This window comes from Paramormyrops kingsleyae, chromosome 7 (genome assembly GCF_048594095.1).
Source record: "Paramormyrops kingsleyae isolate MSU_618 chromosome 7, PKINGS_0.4, whole genome shotgun sequence".
Classification (NCBI taxonomy): Eukaryota; Metazoa; Chordata; class Actinopteri; order Osteoglossiformes; family Mormyridae; genus Paramormyrops; species Paramormyrops kingsleyae.
Window position 1 is genome coordinate 25468508 of NC_132803.1, and position 17130 is coordinate 25485637.

Below are 17130 nucleotides of genomic sequence, written 5' to 3' on the forward strand. Positions count from 1 at the left end.
GCGAAAGGAGGAATTCTGGGGTGTGTAGTTCTCTGGGCGCACAAGAAAACGCTCTGGGTTTGGGAAAGTTCTAGGAAAAACTCTGAGACGGATTTTACGCATGTTAACGTAAAACACTATCCAACATAATTTTTCCATCTAGATCAATTTTATTTTTGTATACAAAATCAAACCACTAGCATTTATTAAATGCTTTTATATTTTTTAACCATTTTCAAAGCATACGCAGATTCATTAATGGAATAAATGGCTTTTTCTGTGATCCAGCTACTGAGCTAGGACACATCAGCAATCACGTTATCAAAGGCCTCCTCAGCATGCTCGTCCCCTGGCATGGTGCGCTGCCATATGACCACGCTCTCTGTCAGTTCTGCTACCAGTAAGATGTCAGGTCTGAGAGTCATCTTGGCAACATGCTGAGGGAACTTTATGTTGCCTGCCCAAGTCTACCATCAGCTGCCAATCCTGTAGCATGTTCAGAAGCCCCGATGGTGCTATGGATAGTGCTGCAGGCTTCTCTCTGGGTCTGATGAAGCAATTCCTGGTGTCACAGCAGGGCATGATGCAGGCAGGGAAAAAATGATGATCCACAGAGCAGATCCAAGACAATGGTGTTAAACTGAACACACCAGGAAAAGCATAAAATAAAGGACCTACGATGGGTCAAAAAACAAGCAGGTAAAATAAGGGACAAATTTAAAGAAACAAAGTAACACCTATAAGGACCAGCTCGACACAGGGAACACGGGGGCAAAGCAACAACACACATTAACATATGCAATGACTGATTACAGAACAGAATCAGAACAGGCACTTAAATACACAGTTAATAAAGGCTAACAAGGGGCAGGTATAGAACTTGACAAAAAATAACCAATCAGCAATGGTACAGAACAACAAGCAACAGGTGGAGTAAATTACAAATAACAAGCACAGAAACTAAGAAACCTGAAACACTGAGGGCTAACACTGAGGAAGACTAGGAACATAATTACAAGAACAGAATTAAACCAGGAAGCAAACATAAAGACCAGGCAGAATCATAATAAAACAGGGCACACAGAGAGTAAACCGAACAGGAACACAAAGAAACCATAACAGACACTACGGAAAAACCAAAAGTGAAGGACAAAATAAAACCCCCTAAATTAAACAAAATGTGAGGCAAACCTCAAGCCAGCCCAGAACCCACAACTAGAGGAATGACAGCTTTATAGTCACTCACTCAACCCATTGAGCTACATAGTGGCCTGAGGACCAGGTGAACACACCAGGGGCTAAAGGCTGCAAGACAAAGGGACCAGGATGGCCAGCGACACCTGCTGGCCAAACAGGAACGAAACAAAAGGGGCAGGGCCAAATGAGCACCGACCCTGACACCTAGCTTTTAGGGTTTGGACCTCTGGCAGGTGGTAATGGTACTGCAGATGGTCTGATGTACCTGGTCATGCTGCCTGCAATATCAACCTTCTCCCAGGGCCTTTGGACAGCTGCTCAAGATATGTTTCAGGGCCTCCTTCCATAGCAAAGAGGGCACTGGGGTGTCTCAACTACCCCCCCCAATAGTGCAGGCTGGAAGGGCTGGGGAGGACTTCATAAACTGCCTGGACCAGCAACTCCATGTGGTGTGGTTCTATCCATCAGAGGTCTGTCCATGAGATCTTCCAGTCAACAACCTGTTCTCATCAGGTCCAGGTGCAATGTTTATAATGCAAATCTTAAACTCATATAATGATAATACAGCCTTCCCTTTATTTGCGTTATGAATTTTGAAATCCAAAAATCTTTGCAATATAATACATGATAAAAAAAGAAAATGTATATAAAATGTTTCCAGCCAACCACAAAATCCCGCTGTTGGGGTCCCTTTCACATACAATTCAAAATATTGTGTATTTCTATTATATTGCCCTACAGACTCCTTCAGACCGCTTTATATCATTACACCAGTAGATGGCGAAAGAAGGTTTCTCGGAACTGAACGGCATAGGTCTAGTTGATTCCCGGATATTTATGTATGATACAATGTAACACAATACAATAATATTTACCCGTCTAGGATACAATAAGGTTTATACAATTTTCAATACATTATATCAAGGAAATCACTCTGTAAATCCAAATTCTGCTATCAAAATTATATGGGGAACAAACGTAAACCGAATTACCGTAAATCGAGGGCTATGTGTAATAGAGTATGAATGATGGGTTTGCGTTGACACCTAGTGGCTAATGATAGAATCACAAATAGGAAGGTAAAGGGAAATTATAGTGAAAACACATATGGAAAATGACGTCTTGGAGTGTGTAGGCATGTAATGGCATCCTTGCAGAGGGATACAACCATTTAGTTGATATCTCGATATTTAGAAAATCTGGTAGTGATTTTTATGAATAACAGGTCACGGTTTGTTTCTATATTTAGTTACAAGAATAAAGATAATATTGCCACAGATAGTAGGTTACATGGTCAAGATATGGTGACTGGTTTATCTGTACATTTCTGAAAAAAATTGCCGACATGAACCACTCACTAAGAACATGCGAAAATAATCCTAGCTAACCCTTAAATGCAGAATCTGCATTCATTCATTAATTCATTTATCCATCCATTCATCCATCCTTCCATCCATTTTCCATACTCCTTTGTCCTATGCAGAGTCACAGGCAGGGGCGCTGTAAAGGGGGGGTAAACGATGACGATTCTCGTGGCCCATGACTGAGAGGGGGCCCAGAGAAAAAAGTCTCAGCTGTGTTGGGGGCCCTGTCAAGATTCTTTTCATGGGGCCCAAAATCCTTAGCAGCGCCCCTGGTCACAGGACCTGAGGTTCTCATGATTTACTATTACCTACATTGCAACCGATAGTACTGTATGACACAAAACCTTAGCATTTATGCACTTTTGTTGGTGAATATACAACATATCTGCCAATTAATATCCAAGCCTAACCACAGTCTTATAATAATAAAACAGCGATTGTTCCTGTGCTCTGCTATTCAACAGTACTGAGATAGTTTTGTGGTCAGTACTGCAGTACTGCAAGTCGCTCCATCAGTCAGCAGTTTTGGCATCTCCCTTCCAGTTTACCCTCTTCATGTCAAACCTCCAGTACAACACCAGCTCTTTCCATCTACAGAAGTTCTCTGATGACTTCTCGTTTGTAGGATACATCAGCAGCGAAGATGAGTCAGAGTGCTGGGGAGTAGAGGAGGACCTTGTCTGGTGGTGCAGGGAGAGCGACCTGCAGCTCAACATCAACAAGACAAAGTAGATGGTGGTGGATGGCAGGCATGAGAGGGACCCCTGAGAGCATCATCATCCAGGGGGGGGAGAGTGGAGGTGGTACAGCACCTGGGGGTCCACATCAATAGCAGATTAGACTGGGCAGACAACACAGCACAGCTCTACAAGAAATGCCAGAGCAGACTCTACTTTCTGAGGAGGTTTAGGTCTCATAAATGGTGCAGCCATCTGCCCTTTAAGCTATAGCTGTCCATAGTGGCCATGTGCTTCTCCAAGGTGTAGCATGCTGGGGAAAAAGCTTTAGTTAAAACTGATCAGGAAGGCCAGCTCCGCCACAGGACCGACCCTGGATCCACTGGATGCAAGAGCAGAGAGGAGAATAGCGGCAAAAAGAACAGTTATTCATTGTGGGACACCATCTTGGTGCGCTAAGCATATTAACTGGATGTGGGGTGGCCAACATGTGCAAACTCAAAGAAACAGTCTTTTAGATATATGATCAAAAAATATATGCAATATGCAACATTCAGTTTACCAGTCGGCTCTCCCTTTTATATAGGCTTAGTGATGATAAAATATGATAGAAATTAATTTTGTCCTTAGGAACAAAAGTAGCTAGCCAGATTTATCACTAATGACATGTTCCATATAGGACATCCATCCATTATTGTGACCACTTAATCCCCACTGGGGTTGCCGGGGACCCAGAGCCTATCCTGGGAGCATCAGGCACCAACACACCAGGCCAGTTTAGACACGACAATCAGCCAACCCTGCACACTTTTGGGCTGCGGGAGGAAACCAGAGACCCCAGTGAAAACCCACACAAACACAGGGAGACCATGCGAACTCCACTCAGGGATCAAACCCAGGACCTTCTTGCTGTGAGACAGCAGTGCCACCCACCCGATACAGGACATACATCCAGATATAAATCCACAAGATGCCACTGCCTTAGCAAACCTGTTGAAATTAACTAGAACACACAGATGCCAGACGTGTAAGGCGACAGTGCTCACCACTGCACCATCGTGCCACCTCCCATTAAGCATTTTAAATATAATAAATATGTCTACAGAAAATACATTCTCATAAAGTATTTTGTTATGAACGACATTTTTTCTGTCCAGCAAAATACAAATTACAAAATACTCAAAAGTAAATACATATTTGAAATAATTTTAATTGAAATACTGTTACCTATAAAAGCATATTCAATTTGTAGCATATTAATAGCATATTATCATAAACATCATGTCGGACAAAAAAAAAACAGATGTAAATCATTAATCTATGGAGAGTTTAGTCTCAGGCAAATGGTAAGTGTAGATTTTGGCAAGATTGCAGTTATGCAACCTTTTTACCGTGGTGCTGGAATGAAAACCACAACACACTTAGACAACACAAAAATGATGAAAATACAAAAACAATAAGAAAAGGCAAAAACAGTTAACACAAATGTGAGACAAGACAAGCCAAAAACTAAGAAACCAGCAAAATATTAATCACAATTGTTTTCTCGTTATTTGTGTTTTTCTGAGGTCTCACTTTTTGTTTTCTTTAATTTTAGGGTTATTTGTTTCTTTGTTGATTTTCTTTGTTTGACAATAAGTCAGAGATTTATAAAGATGAGTGTTTATAGTGCAGCATTAATTTCACCTGTGACTCACACACTGCAGCCCATTCATGCCCAAAGCACTCCCAGCTTTGCCCGTGGTAGATACATCAGTCAGAAATGTCTCTGTAGATGACACTGCCAACTAATTAGGGTAAGTAGGTCCCAGAAGCTTCTTGAACACTTCACAGTGCTGTACAGGAACATGACGAGTTTGCTGCTCTTCTATAACAATGCTGACACAAAGCTGAAAAAGTCCTTTTATTTTAGTAGTTTGCATGCTATTGTATATTGAAATAAATGGGCAGAGAAAAGGCCGGGAATAATGGGCAGAGAAAAGGCCGGGAATAATGGGCAGAGAAAAGGCCGGGAATAACGGTCCAAAGAAATCCATTGCACATATACTACAAATTTGAAAAACATAGAGCAAGAATCTAGGCAGCTACTTTTTCATCCAGCCGTGTTACTGACACCTTGTGGTCAGACATTGTATGTCCAACATACCCATCCTAGAGTTCTCTATTGTAGAGTTCCTTTTTTACTTATGACCCAGACAAGGATAATCAGTTAGAAGATGGATGGATGGATGGATGGGTTGTTTTTCAAACACAGTCCAGTTTCAAAGATCAGCTATGAATGGATTCCAGTTGACTCTGGCTGGGCTGAATACCAAGGGATAAATAATTATTTTGGTTGAGTCTGGAGATACTGTATATAAGCCATGTTTCCAGTGTTTTCCAGTGTTTTCCAGTATATAAGCCATGTTTCCAGTGATGTGAGGTCTGTTTACGGAAAGGTACTCTGCACTCTTCTGTTTCTTTAATTGAACATGAAAATAAATTTGAAGATAAAAAAGCAATCCGAAATACCGGCCACATACACGGTGGGGTGACGGTATGCACTGGTGCCTCACGCCTCTGGGACCTGGGTTAAAGTCTCTACCACAGTTCCATGTGTGTAGGTTGCATGTTCTCCCTGTGCCGTTGTGGGGTTTCCTCTGGGTACTCTGCCCCCCCCCCTCCCCCCACAGTCCAAAGACATGCTGAGGCTAATTGGAGCTACCAAGTAGCCCATGTGTGAGTGATTGGCGTGTGTGTGTGTGTGTGTGTGTGTGTGTGTGTGATTGTGCCCTGCGATGGGTTGGCGTCCCTTCCTGGGTTGCTCCCTGCCTTGTGCCCATAGGCTCTCGACCCCCATAACCCTGAATAGGACAAGCAGTTACAGAAAATGGATGGATAAAGCGTAAGCAAGAAGCTTACATATATTTTGGCTAATTGCTTATAAAATGTTTGGCAATAGCAGAAACCTAACAGGCCCACATAAATATTGAATCTAACTCCTTATAATACGTTCATAAATAAAGTCTAGTAGGGCTTGATTGCAAAAATACTGGTGAAAACTGCAAGTAGACATTGTGGGTAAAATGTTTTTGCAAATGTCACAATAATGACCAGTGAATAAACTTGTAATTTAGTATGTAGTATGTTGACTTCCAGTGCAGTGAAATATTCTGGAAATCTGTTGAAGACCATTCTGGAGTCGCTGATATGAACTTGTTGTAAAGTGTACCCCCCCAGCTAAAAAGGAGAAGATGATAGCCCTTCTTCAGCAGTGCCCTCTAGGGGAGTCACAAATGTTGCTGAGGGAACTGAGTCAGTGAGGTGGGGGCCAGTTTCCGAGCAGCCCTGGAAAAGGTCATGGTGGTGCGACGTGAACAAGCGTGGGGGGAGTACTGCGACGCCCAAGGACGCCTGCCACCCACCCGAGGGCAGCCGTCTGATCTCCAGGAAGTGGCTTGAGATTCTGCACCCAATTTAGAAAGTAGGAGAACACAGCACCACATCCCGTCTGCCAGAAGTCCCTTAGCGTGAGCCCAACCCATGCTGTTCTCCAGCAGGGAGGGGCAGGTACAGCAGTTTATTCATTTTTTACTTGAAATAGGTGCTTTTCTGTTTTCCACAGAGACCAAAGGATTGTGGACTCAAAACACAACCTCAAAAGTATGAGCTATTCTTAGACTGATCCGTTGCCTGGGCCAAGTCAGTCACCAAGAGGTGGTCATGAACTCTGACCACAACTGTGCAGGAACAGCCAGTGCTCACGGCACGACGAGGGGTCTGCTCCTCCCTGGGATTGATGGGATATTATAAGATACACATTTGGCTGGGCTCAGGACGCTGAAGGGTCCACAGACAGAACGCGCCAGGCAGAATGGCAGGTCCAAAAGGTGGAACTGCAGAAAATGTGGGAGCAGAAGGCTATGGGGGTCTTGACAAGAGTACAAACCTTGACAACAACAAGGCAGGAACTGCTCCGGGTAAGGGACTGGCTGCTGATTTGATGGGATGCCGGTTTGATGGTGGCATCTGGCTGAGGGTGGTCCACAGGCATGGCTATTGTGGTCCTTATAGCTGCCACGCACCAGCCAATGGGAAGAACACTGTCAGGCTCTGGGCTGTGAACAACTGATGTCCCTGCAGGGGGGATTTTTCTTGGACCCATAGTGATAGTCAAGGGGCGTTCCCAGTGCCTTAATGGTGTGAGCAGATCCTGAGGCTGGGGGTGAGGTTTGACTATTATTTAGCTGCTGCTGCTTTTTAGGAGCCCTTTCCACTCTCTATCACTAGGTCATCAAAATGATTTAAATATTCGTTATCCTGTTTAATGGAAGCATTAGTGGATTCAAACCAGGAGCGCACGGCTAGGAAGACAGCTGAGATGTTGTTATCCAACTGGATTCCACGTCCGAGCAACCCAAAACGTATCCTACCTGAATAACGAAGGCCTTTGCAGTTGAACGAGCCTTTTAAACGTGTTAAAACACAAGAAAACCTCATTATATTTTAACTACATAATTTTGACTATGCAATTAATTTATTGATGCTGTTGACACTACATCTACATTTAATTTGAACGCTGCTTTCATTAATACGAGTTCCACGGAGCTTGAAGTGTCAGGGAGTAACACACGGCAGATGGCCTGATACTTTGGTTTTAAGTGTCAGATTCTAATTAGCCTTCATGGTGCGATCCACCTTCCTACAAGCACTTGCAGTCAGAAGCAACTGCTGAGCTCCCCATCACATGCCAGCAGCTCCCTAAATTACGGAACACCAGGAAACCCTCTGACCAGGTGTCACAATACAAGGCTGTTCTGAGACGTGCCTGCCTGTCTTGTGTAAGCTCAGGCCGTTCTTTATCGATCTATTAACAATCCTCTTAATCACTGGAGCTGAGATTTATGCTGCATGTTACGTCAAAATAGATCACGTCGGAAACAGTTACTGAAGTAAGTGCACTCATGTTTCCTTCCTCTTTAACTTCATTTAAATTTATCAGCTAACTGGGTTTCCCTTCATTTGTTTACTAGGGTGTAGAGTCATTTATTTTTAATAAAGAATTTTGCTTAATTTTTAGCAACCTAGAAATCAGAGGCAGTTCAGATATGGAACTATTTTCTATTTTCAAGTTTTCAAGATTTCCAGCTAGCCCCCTCAAAATTCGTAATCACTACTCCAGCTAACATATACTACAGATTTTTACTTCAGCTTTAATGTGATCTATAGCTCAGTTGGTTTTAAAAAATATGTTTGTAAAGACTTGCAGATGTTATCATTAAGCAAAATTCACTCCTGTAGGTGTGCAAAGAGTGAACTGCATTGGACTGGCTTTATAGCCTGAATATTCCTTATTTCATACACCTAAGTTAAAAACCGAACAAAACTGAAGTTACTCAAGTGCTTAATTTCACTGCTTGCAATTAAAAAAAATGACTGACAAGGGCTTCCAACATGCAAGAAAACTAAGGCTGAGAATCTGAAGACTTGTATGACCAAGCAGTTAACTAAAGAGGGGAGGTAACTGCTATGATTAAGCTGCTGACTTACAATCAGCATAGAGGATGTTAACAGTATATATAGTTAGTTATACAGAGGATATATTGAGTATATATAGCTATACAGAGCAGCCCAAATGTTCATCCCAGAATGCAATTCAGCGCACACTGTTATTCATCTGCTGGTATTTATTTGTTGTGCTGAGCAGTCAGAGTAGTGCTATGCAATACATTCAGTTTAACAAACCATAGTAAAAATTAATTTCTAGGGTGTATTTTATATTAGAGTAGTTTTACACTATTATGTACTAGGTGCAGAGTAAGTAAGAGGACACTACATGCAGCGCTTACAGAAAGTGGGACGCTTGCTTAATTCGGGAATAATATTGCAGATTTATTGGTCTCATAACAGAAGTACGTCGACAAGCAATGCGAATCTGCACATATCTTCCACACAGACATTTTCTTTTTATTAAGTGTCATAATTTTTTGACTGACTCATTCAGCGCTGCTGCCATTTTGCTATTCATTGCTCCCAAAGGGATACTAAACGCAAGTGTTTGGAGATTTATGTTTTTGCAAAGGTGTTACTAATTAAAATGCACCCAATGAGACTGCATATCAGTGAACTTTTTAATTCAGAACAGCTCTTTAAAACTATAATTAGGGTTTCAAGCTTGAATTGAATGGTTTACTGAAAACTATTGGTGATGTAATGTGATGTATATTTTTTGTAAACAAAAATTAATAAAGGAATGATTTTTATTATAAGATAAAAGAAATTTGCAATATTTTTGCTGAATCAAGCAAGCATCCCCAGGCTTTTGGTGAACACTGTAAACTGTGTTGTCAATTGGAAAAAAAAAAAACTAAAAACAATAAGATTATTTATGTCAAATCACAGGAAATTTTTTAATTCAGCTCAATTCATTTTATTTACATTACATCATCTCAAAGTGCTTCACATCATCCCTGTTCAAAGCCCACAAGACCAGCACATTCTGGACATACCAAAATCATATTTAATGTATTTCCGAGAATCACTCCCTGGGGCTGTCATTTTCATTGATTTTCCTTGATTTAAGTTACGACACTGCCGTAGCGTCTAAATCTCCAGATATTTCATAAGGGTCTTGAGCTACGAGGTACAAGTATATAACAAGTCATCAAATTACATGATCAAATTTAATAAAGCACAAGTAGCTTGTAGCTATATAGTTTAATGTTTCACAGTATGTAATCTTCTGGATGCTATTCAAGGTGTTAAAACCACTTTCCTTCAGACGCTGGGATAGCACCTCTCCATATGAGTGCTATGATTGAAATTAGACTCAACATCCTTAACTTGAGTCTTTCACTACTGTGCTGCAATATCCAGGCTAGAACCTCCATATAAAATCATAGCAGATGACTGGGGTAACTAAAGAGCTGTCCTGGTCTTGTTCATGTTCATGGATGCTTAGATGACATACTGCCTCGGCTGCAACAATGACACTCGAATCCACGTCTTAATCCATAGATGACAGGCTGGATATTCCATCGGCGGCGTAATGGATAGCTTGGCTTGAATTTATTCACTGTTCATGTTAGTCACAGGGGTGTATTGTCAGGGTTTACTGCATGGAGACACCATTAACGATGAACTTGTGACATCCAGTGTCAAAAAGAGTGGCAAGGGTGGAAAGGGCAACCATGGTAATAATGCTGTCATGGGTAATGTTGGTAAGGAAGAAGATCTGAAGACTTGTCTCTGGGCTCATGTACAGAGACAGGGCGCAGCAACTAAGCAGTGTCTTGTCACCATCTCATCTCATGTATTTGGGTTTCAGGTTTTGTAAACAGGCATCCATTGCCGAGCTGTTGCTTGAGGAATCAAGTGGCGGAGAGAGCTAATCCTCTGCTGTGCTTCTGCTCACTTCTCTGTCTCGAAAGTTCTTGAAATCCACCGAGATACAATTTTGGAGAAAGTTCTGCTTCCAGGATTGTTATCAGAGGAGGAATATTTTAGGCCATGTTAATGCCCCTTGCCTTCGAAAAGAAAGGCTAGATGTTTTTGACTGCTGATACTAGAGATCAGTGTTCCACATCTCTTTGCCTGACCCATGGCTGACACATTTAGCAGTGAGGAAATACCTTAGCAGGAACCTGCTCTGGAGAGCAAATTTAGCAACAACATCTAGGGTTCTGCATCCAGGCAGATATGGTACAAGCAGCATCAAACATATAAATAATATATATTTTATATGATATATAATGAATAGATAAACAAACAAATGACAGGTGAAGTTGACGCTCTAGATAATGGACATTCATAAAACAACCACTAGGATTATAGTTCATGTTTTAAAGACCACATGACTTATAGAATATAGAATATTTTAGGGAGACTTTTGTTATGTCTTAGCTCCCCAACAAGTATAGCATATCTCATCATTGAAATGTTTTTTATAATATTATGTTGCTCTCAGGCTCCAAGTGCATGGTGCTGTGCGATCTAGCCTAAGAATTCTCTGGTTACATACGAGTTGCTCAGGTTCCGAGAGAAACACTTGGAAGTTCATCCTTTGCCATGTGTAGTTTTTTCCTTCAGCAAAGCACTACTCCAGCATGTCTTTGTAGTAGCAAAAGACTGCTGTCTCTTCTCTGCTGTGTGCACTGACATTATCCCTGCTAACAATTTTTCATTCTAGAAATGTTTAGAAACGTTCAAAGTGTCCAATTTTCCCACCATTGTACCATTATTACAACTACTAATACAATAACTAAGACTTATAATGCATGAACTAGTCCAGTGTTTCCCAACCCAGACCTCGGGGAACCTTGGACACTCCACGTTTTTGCTTTCTCTCAGCTCCCAGCACACCTGTACCAGGTATTCAGTGTTCCTGATTGGCTGGGAGCTGGGAAGGAGCAAAAACCCGGAGTGTCCGAGGTTCCCGAGAACTGGGTTGGGAAACACTGAACTAGTGATGGACAAAATGAAGCTTCATGAACCATATGCTGTATTTTTTGACCCCACTAGATGGTGCTCTATGTTTAAAAAACACAGTGCAAATAATGCCCCATAGCAAACCAAGAGCGCCAGCGATTAAATTTGACACAAAAGGTGTCGTATACTGCTGGAATTAAGACTGACTTAGATAAAGTGCTTGTTATTATATATGTATATATATATATATATAGTACCCCTCAGATGTGTACATTCTTTTGTTACATTTGTCCCTCTTGCTAGTCTGGAGTTACTTTCATATAATTTAGTTTCATATTCTCTGGTCTCCCTCCACAGTGCAAAAACTTTCTAAGGTAAACTGGAGTTGTCAAAATTGCCTGGAGTTGTGACTGGTGAGTGTGACTGGAGAGTATGACTGGCGTGTGTGCCCTGCGATGGGTTGGCACCCTGTCCTGGGTTATTCCCTGCCTTGCGCCCGCTGTTTCTGGGATAGGTTCTGGACGCCCACAACCCTGCGTATGACAAGTGGGTTTGACAAACAGATGTATGGAAAGTGTGTTTGGAAAGTGGATGGATATACTGTAGTACTAAGATCATTTATAATTAGTGGCCAGTTTATCAGGTACACCTGACTGTTAATGCAGACAGCCTCCTCCTTCGAAACAGAGGATTACATTAGAAGATCTGGGTCCAGCACCTCGGAAACTGCCTCCATTCTGAGATTTTCACTGACTACGGTGTGTAGAGTTTACAGAGAATGGTGCAATAAACAAGAAACATCCAGTCAGAGATAGTACTGTAGGTGAAACACCTTGTTAATGAAACAGGTCAGAGGAAAATGGCCAGACTCGTTAAAGCTAACAGGAAGGTTACAAGTGCAAAAATAATAGCTCAGTACAGTAATGGTGTGCAGTGGTGCAGGGGGGACATGATCCTATCTGGTACTATAGTTATGTGCATCTAATATACTGGCTGCCAAATGTGTACCCTGAGATGAAAACCACAGTTCTTACTTGGCGGGTTTTAAACCTTGTGTTAAGAAGGCCTGCCAGCGTTTCTCTTAAAACAGGATTAAATCGTTTTGAAATATTTAAAACATTTCAATAGTGCTTATCATTCATCATATACCTTTCAATTGCATTGAACTAAGAAGTAAAGTCCCGCTGACTTTGAATGAAATACATTTTAATGATATTTTGACAATATTACTGTGATCATTTAAAAAGCGATATCATTACATTGATGTAATAAGCGTCAAAAGTGGTAAAAATCTATATTTATCCCCGTCTGCTTATGCCTCAATTAGTGCAAACTGTTTACTGCCACGTGCTCCCGCACTTAAAAAATGACACAAAAAAGACTTATACGGCACGTACTGTTATCAACAGTATAGGCTGTTTTGACCACAGTGATGTTATGATAATTGACTGAACACACTAGCGGAAATTATGGGGGTTGTAATCCCCACAATAATCAAAACTAGCCAATACAACCACCCCTCCCAGTGCTTACCCCAAAATAATTATGCCCTTGACTGAACATAAGCTACAATTCAGTGCTTGAACTGGGCCGGTACTTACCAGTACTCAGTACCAGTACCTCTTTGTGTTTCCCTTCAGAGCACTGTGATCGTTCTCTGCAATACTGACACCTCTCACAACAATCTAGTGAATAACGAGATGAGCATACGGGCCGACACCTGCTTTTTTGCACTTAAAGCACCGCTATGAAATTAACTGTAGTCCCTCCTACCGACAGAGCTTTCTTCCATTCTCTGCATAACGCTTTGTATTTACGTATATATTTAGCCTATATTACAGTCACACGGAAAAAAAAAACACTTATTGTAGGATTGAAATGTTTTAATACTTCACTTAATTCATGTTTAACACTGTTAATAACATTCATTTTCTGTTGAATTTTACTTTAGATACCGTGCAACAAATGAAAGTGTCGGTTCTATCCAAAAGCGGGGGAGTGAGTGGTCTGAATGCACTGGATTAAAAATAAACCTTAAAAGCACAGTACGTGGGCTGCTGAGGTCGTGGCAATTATAACATGCAGTGGGCATTAAAATCTGGCAGCGAGGGTGGGTCCCACCATGACACACAACTGGCAAATACAAAAGTGGATGAGCCAGCCGTGGGTGCAAGAGAGCGTTCCCATCACGAGAAGCTGGGGCCTTTTTGGTTGAGCAGACAAATGGGGTAATTCTCTGTCCTTGTGTTCTTAGACTTTAACTGTAAAACTGGCAACAGTGAATTCTGCTGTTCTTTTTTTCAAAAAATAAACATGAGACAAACCCCTGTAAAGCATAATGCTAATCATAATAGTAATATAGTTAAGAAGAAACATCCCTTCACTTAGCTTCTTCACAGTAATTAAAGAAAGCAAACACAATAAGTTCAGAACTTTCCAAAATTGTGAAGATTGTCTCTTTATAGTCACAGGGCATATAGAGCAAAATGATGGTTCTGCATTTCTAGCATGAAATTTTCTTTGCATAAACTTAAAACTCATCTCTGTTTTGATCCTTGTCACAATGACAAAGATAGTTAAAGCCTACTGTAGGGTACAGTGACAAAAGTATGAAGTGTAAAGCGGCAGTGATGAGAATCCAAATGTGAGACTATGGTACTCTCCAGAAAAGAGCAGGATGATCCTATCAGCTCAGGGGAAGAGTCTGTGAAAGTGAAAAGGAGTAAATAGCTTGTGGCCTTGTTCACGACTGATGATACAGTAAGAGTAAGTATTACACTGACAGGAGGATCTGGTCAATGACTGCACTTCTGGGGTTTATCAGTCAAACTAAATCCCTACCCTGCCAATGAAACTCATTAAGCCTTCTTGTACCCCGTCTTGCTCTCCTTTGAAACATACACATATGCACAGGTGAGAATGAAGCTTGGTGTGATAGCACAGGGTCCACCATTTATGCAGAAGCCCTGGAGTCAGTGGCCCAATGGCAATGTAACTATTCAAGGAAATACACAGCCTTCCGAATGACACCGGCAACCGCAAACCAGCTGAAAGATCTAGTTCTTTGGCAAAATGCATAATTCATGTTCCTGCCTGGTTTGGAAACAGGGCGTTTGCACATGTTTGGGAAACAAACAACTACTATAGTATAGAAACTCATGGTGCATGATACTGAAAGTCATTTTGTATGATTTTTTTTGTATGAGTTAAATAATAGAGTAAATGAAAATCAATTGAAATGTATTTGTTTACCTTTGATCAAACAATGCTACAATATAATGAAAAATTGAGTCAGTTTTATATTTTAGAAAGGGTGCTTTGGGCACTTAGTGGGGAGAATGACCAATTTTTAGTTAAGTATGGTCTCAGTTTTATAATTTGGTACTGTAATTTGGTAATGTAGGCCAGTAATTTGTGAGAAGGAGAAGATAAACAATCTTCTGTATCTGTGTGTGTATGTGTGTGTCTGTTCATGCAAGCACAAAAATATGTTTCTTTCAATAAAATAGTGCATGCGCCATAATTTATAAGTTCCATGTTCTGCTTTGATGAATTTACTGACTTTACTGAAAATGCTTTTTGTTTTTTTGGATGAGACAGTTAGAGGCAACTTGCGAGTGGGCTCCCTCATGTGGTGATTTTCAGGTACTGTCAAGGGCTCCGCAAGCATAAGTGTCCGTGCATGTGTGAGCACCAGTCGAGCGAGTAGGACAGTGAACTGGAAGGAAGTGGGAGTGGTGTGAAGAGGAGCCAGATGGACAGCAGAAGGAAGTTCTTTGACTGTTCAGGAGAGAAGAGCGTGAGTGTCAGGTGCACGGAAGGAAAGGGGCGGGGCACCCGTCACTGCGGAAACAAGAAAGGCTTCCTCTTAAGTTACAGTATCCAAGAAACTGCTGTATTCCCACGACTGTCACTGTGTTCCTTCTGTTTCCTGTCTCAGTTTCATTCTAACAATTGCTGGTAGTATGATACGCAGGACACCACTTTACCTCTGAAGGGAGGTCACCCACTTTTAATGTTTCCCATTAACCTCATTTCTGTTAAATAATAATGAAACTAATGCTTATGCTAATCATCGTCACCATCGTCATCATCATCATCATTACAGCCACTGTTTTGCATGCGTAAAGTTCTTAAGTTGTGAAAGGGCCCCCTCTACCACGTAAATCTGTAAATTCCTTGACTTTTGTCAATGGAAAACTAATTTCAATTATTTCAAGGAAGACAATTATCAAGATTTACAATTTCTCATTTTTCCATTTCTCCAAATAAGTCTGATTATTTAAACACCTGTTAAGTGACTTGTTTAGGCCTACATTAAATATTTTATTATCAATTGAATGCAATTGTAATAAAATAGGAAAAAGTTTTAGGTTTGTGTTCTACAACAATGAAACATAATAAACTATGTAACATTTAATGTTTGTAAATTCTGTTCTCGTGTAATTAGTTTCACCCATCGGACTATGATACAATGACATTTTAAGCTTTTATAAAGGAATCGGTTCTATCTCTTAACTTCAACATAGATCTTCTATGATCAGTTTAATAATGTGATAAAATGTTGATACATCATTTTGGAGATTGGGTATCTGGTTTAAGCAGTACTAAGACAGAAGATCATAAATCTGGCAAGGCAGTTTATAATATTAAGTATGATTATGTAAAACCTTGCGAGGTTGGGGGGGGTGGGGGGGGGGGTTAGTCATCAGAGAATGATCAAATGGAATATTATACTGAAACCACAATTATGTGGAGGAGATGTTTAATTAAACATTAGAAAGATCCCCTTAGATTCAGATTTGTGCCAGTTAGTCTAACTCAGTGGTTCTCAATCAATGTTCCAAGTAACCCCCCACCCCCCACCAGAATGTTTTTATTCCATCCCACACTGCTTTCAACTTGCTACATTCATTTTTAGCCTATTAAGCACCACGTGGGCCTGATTAAAGTAGGGTTGGAATGAAAACATTCTGGTGGGGGGGGGGGGAGCTCCAGGAACAGAGGGGTGTTCCACGAAGCAGGATCTCTCAGTTAGTTGGATTAAATTAAGATAGAAGTCATGATTGTCCTATAAGATTTCAGGCAGGGAGCATTCCTATTGGACAACCACGATCCTTAAGTTATCTCAGCTAACTGAGAAATCCTGCTTTGGGGAACAGCCCCCCCCCCCCCCCCCCCAAACTGGGCAGCACTGGTCTAACTGCATATTTCTGAACCGCGAGTACCCAGAGGAAATCCAGGTGACACAGGGAAAACATGCAATTCCCCCCCCCCCCACACACTCCACACACACACACACACACACACTTAGACATGTTTGTACTCATATCCTTGTGGGGACTTCCCATTCATCTCTATGGGCATAACCCTAATCCCAACAATGACAACCTTAACCCCTACCCAGCCCTAACCTTAACTATAAGTAACCACAAGACTTTTAGCATTTTTAGTTTTTTGTTTGCAGTCACAGATTTTTAGAAAATTGACCGTTGGTCATCACAGCG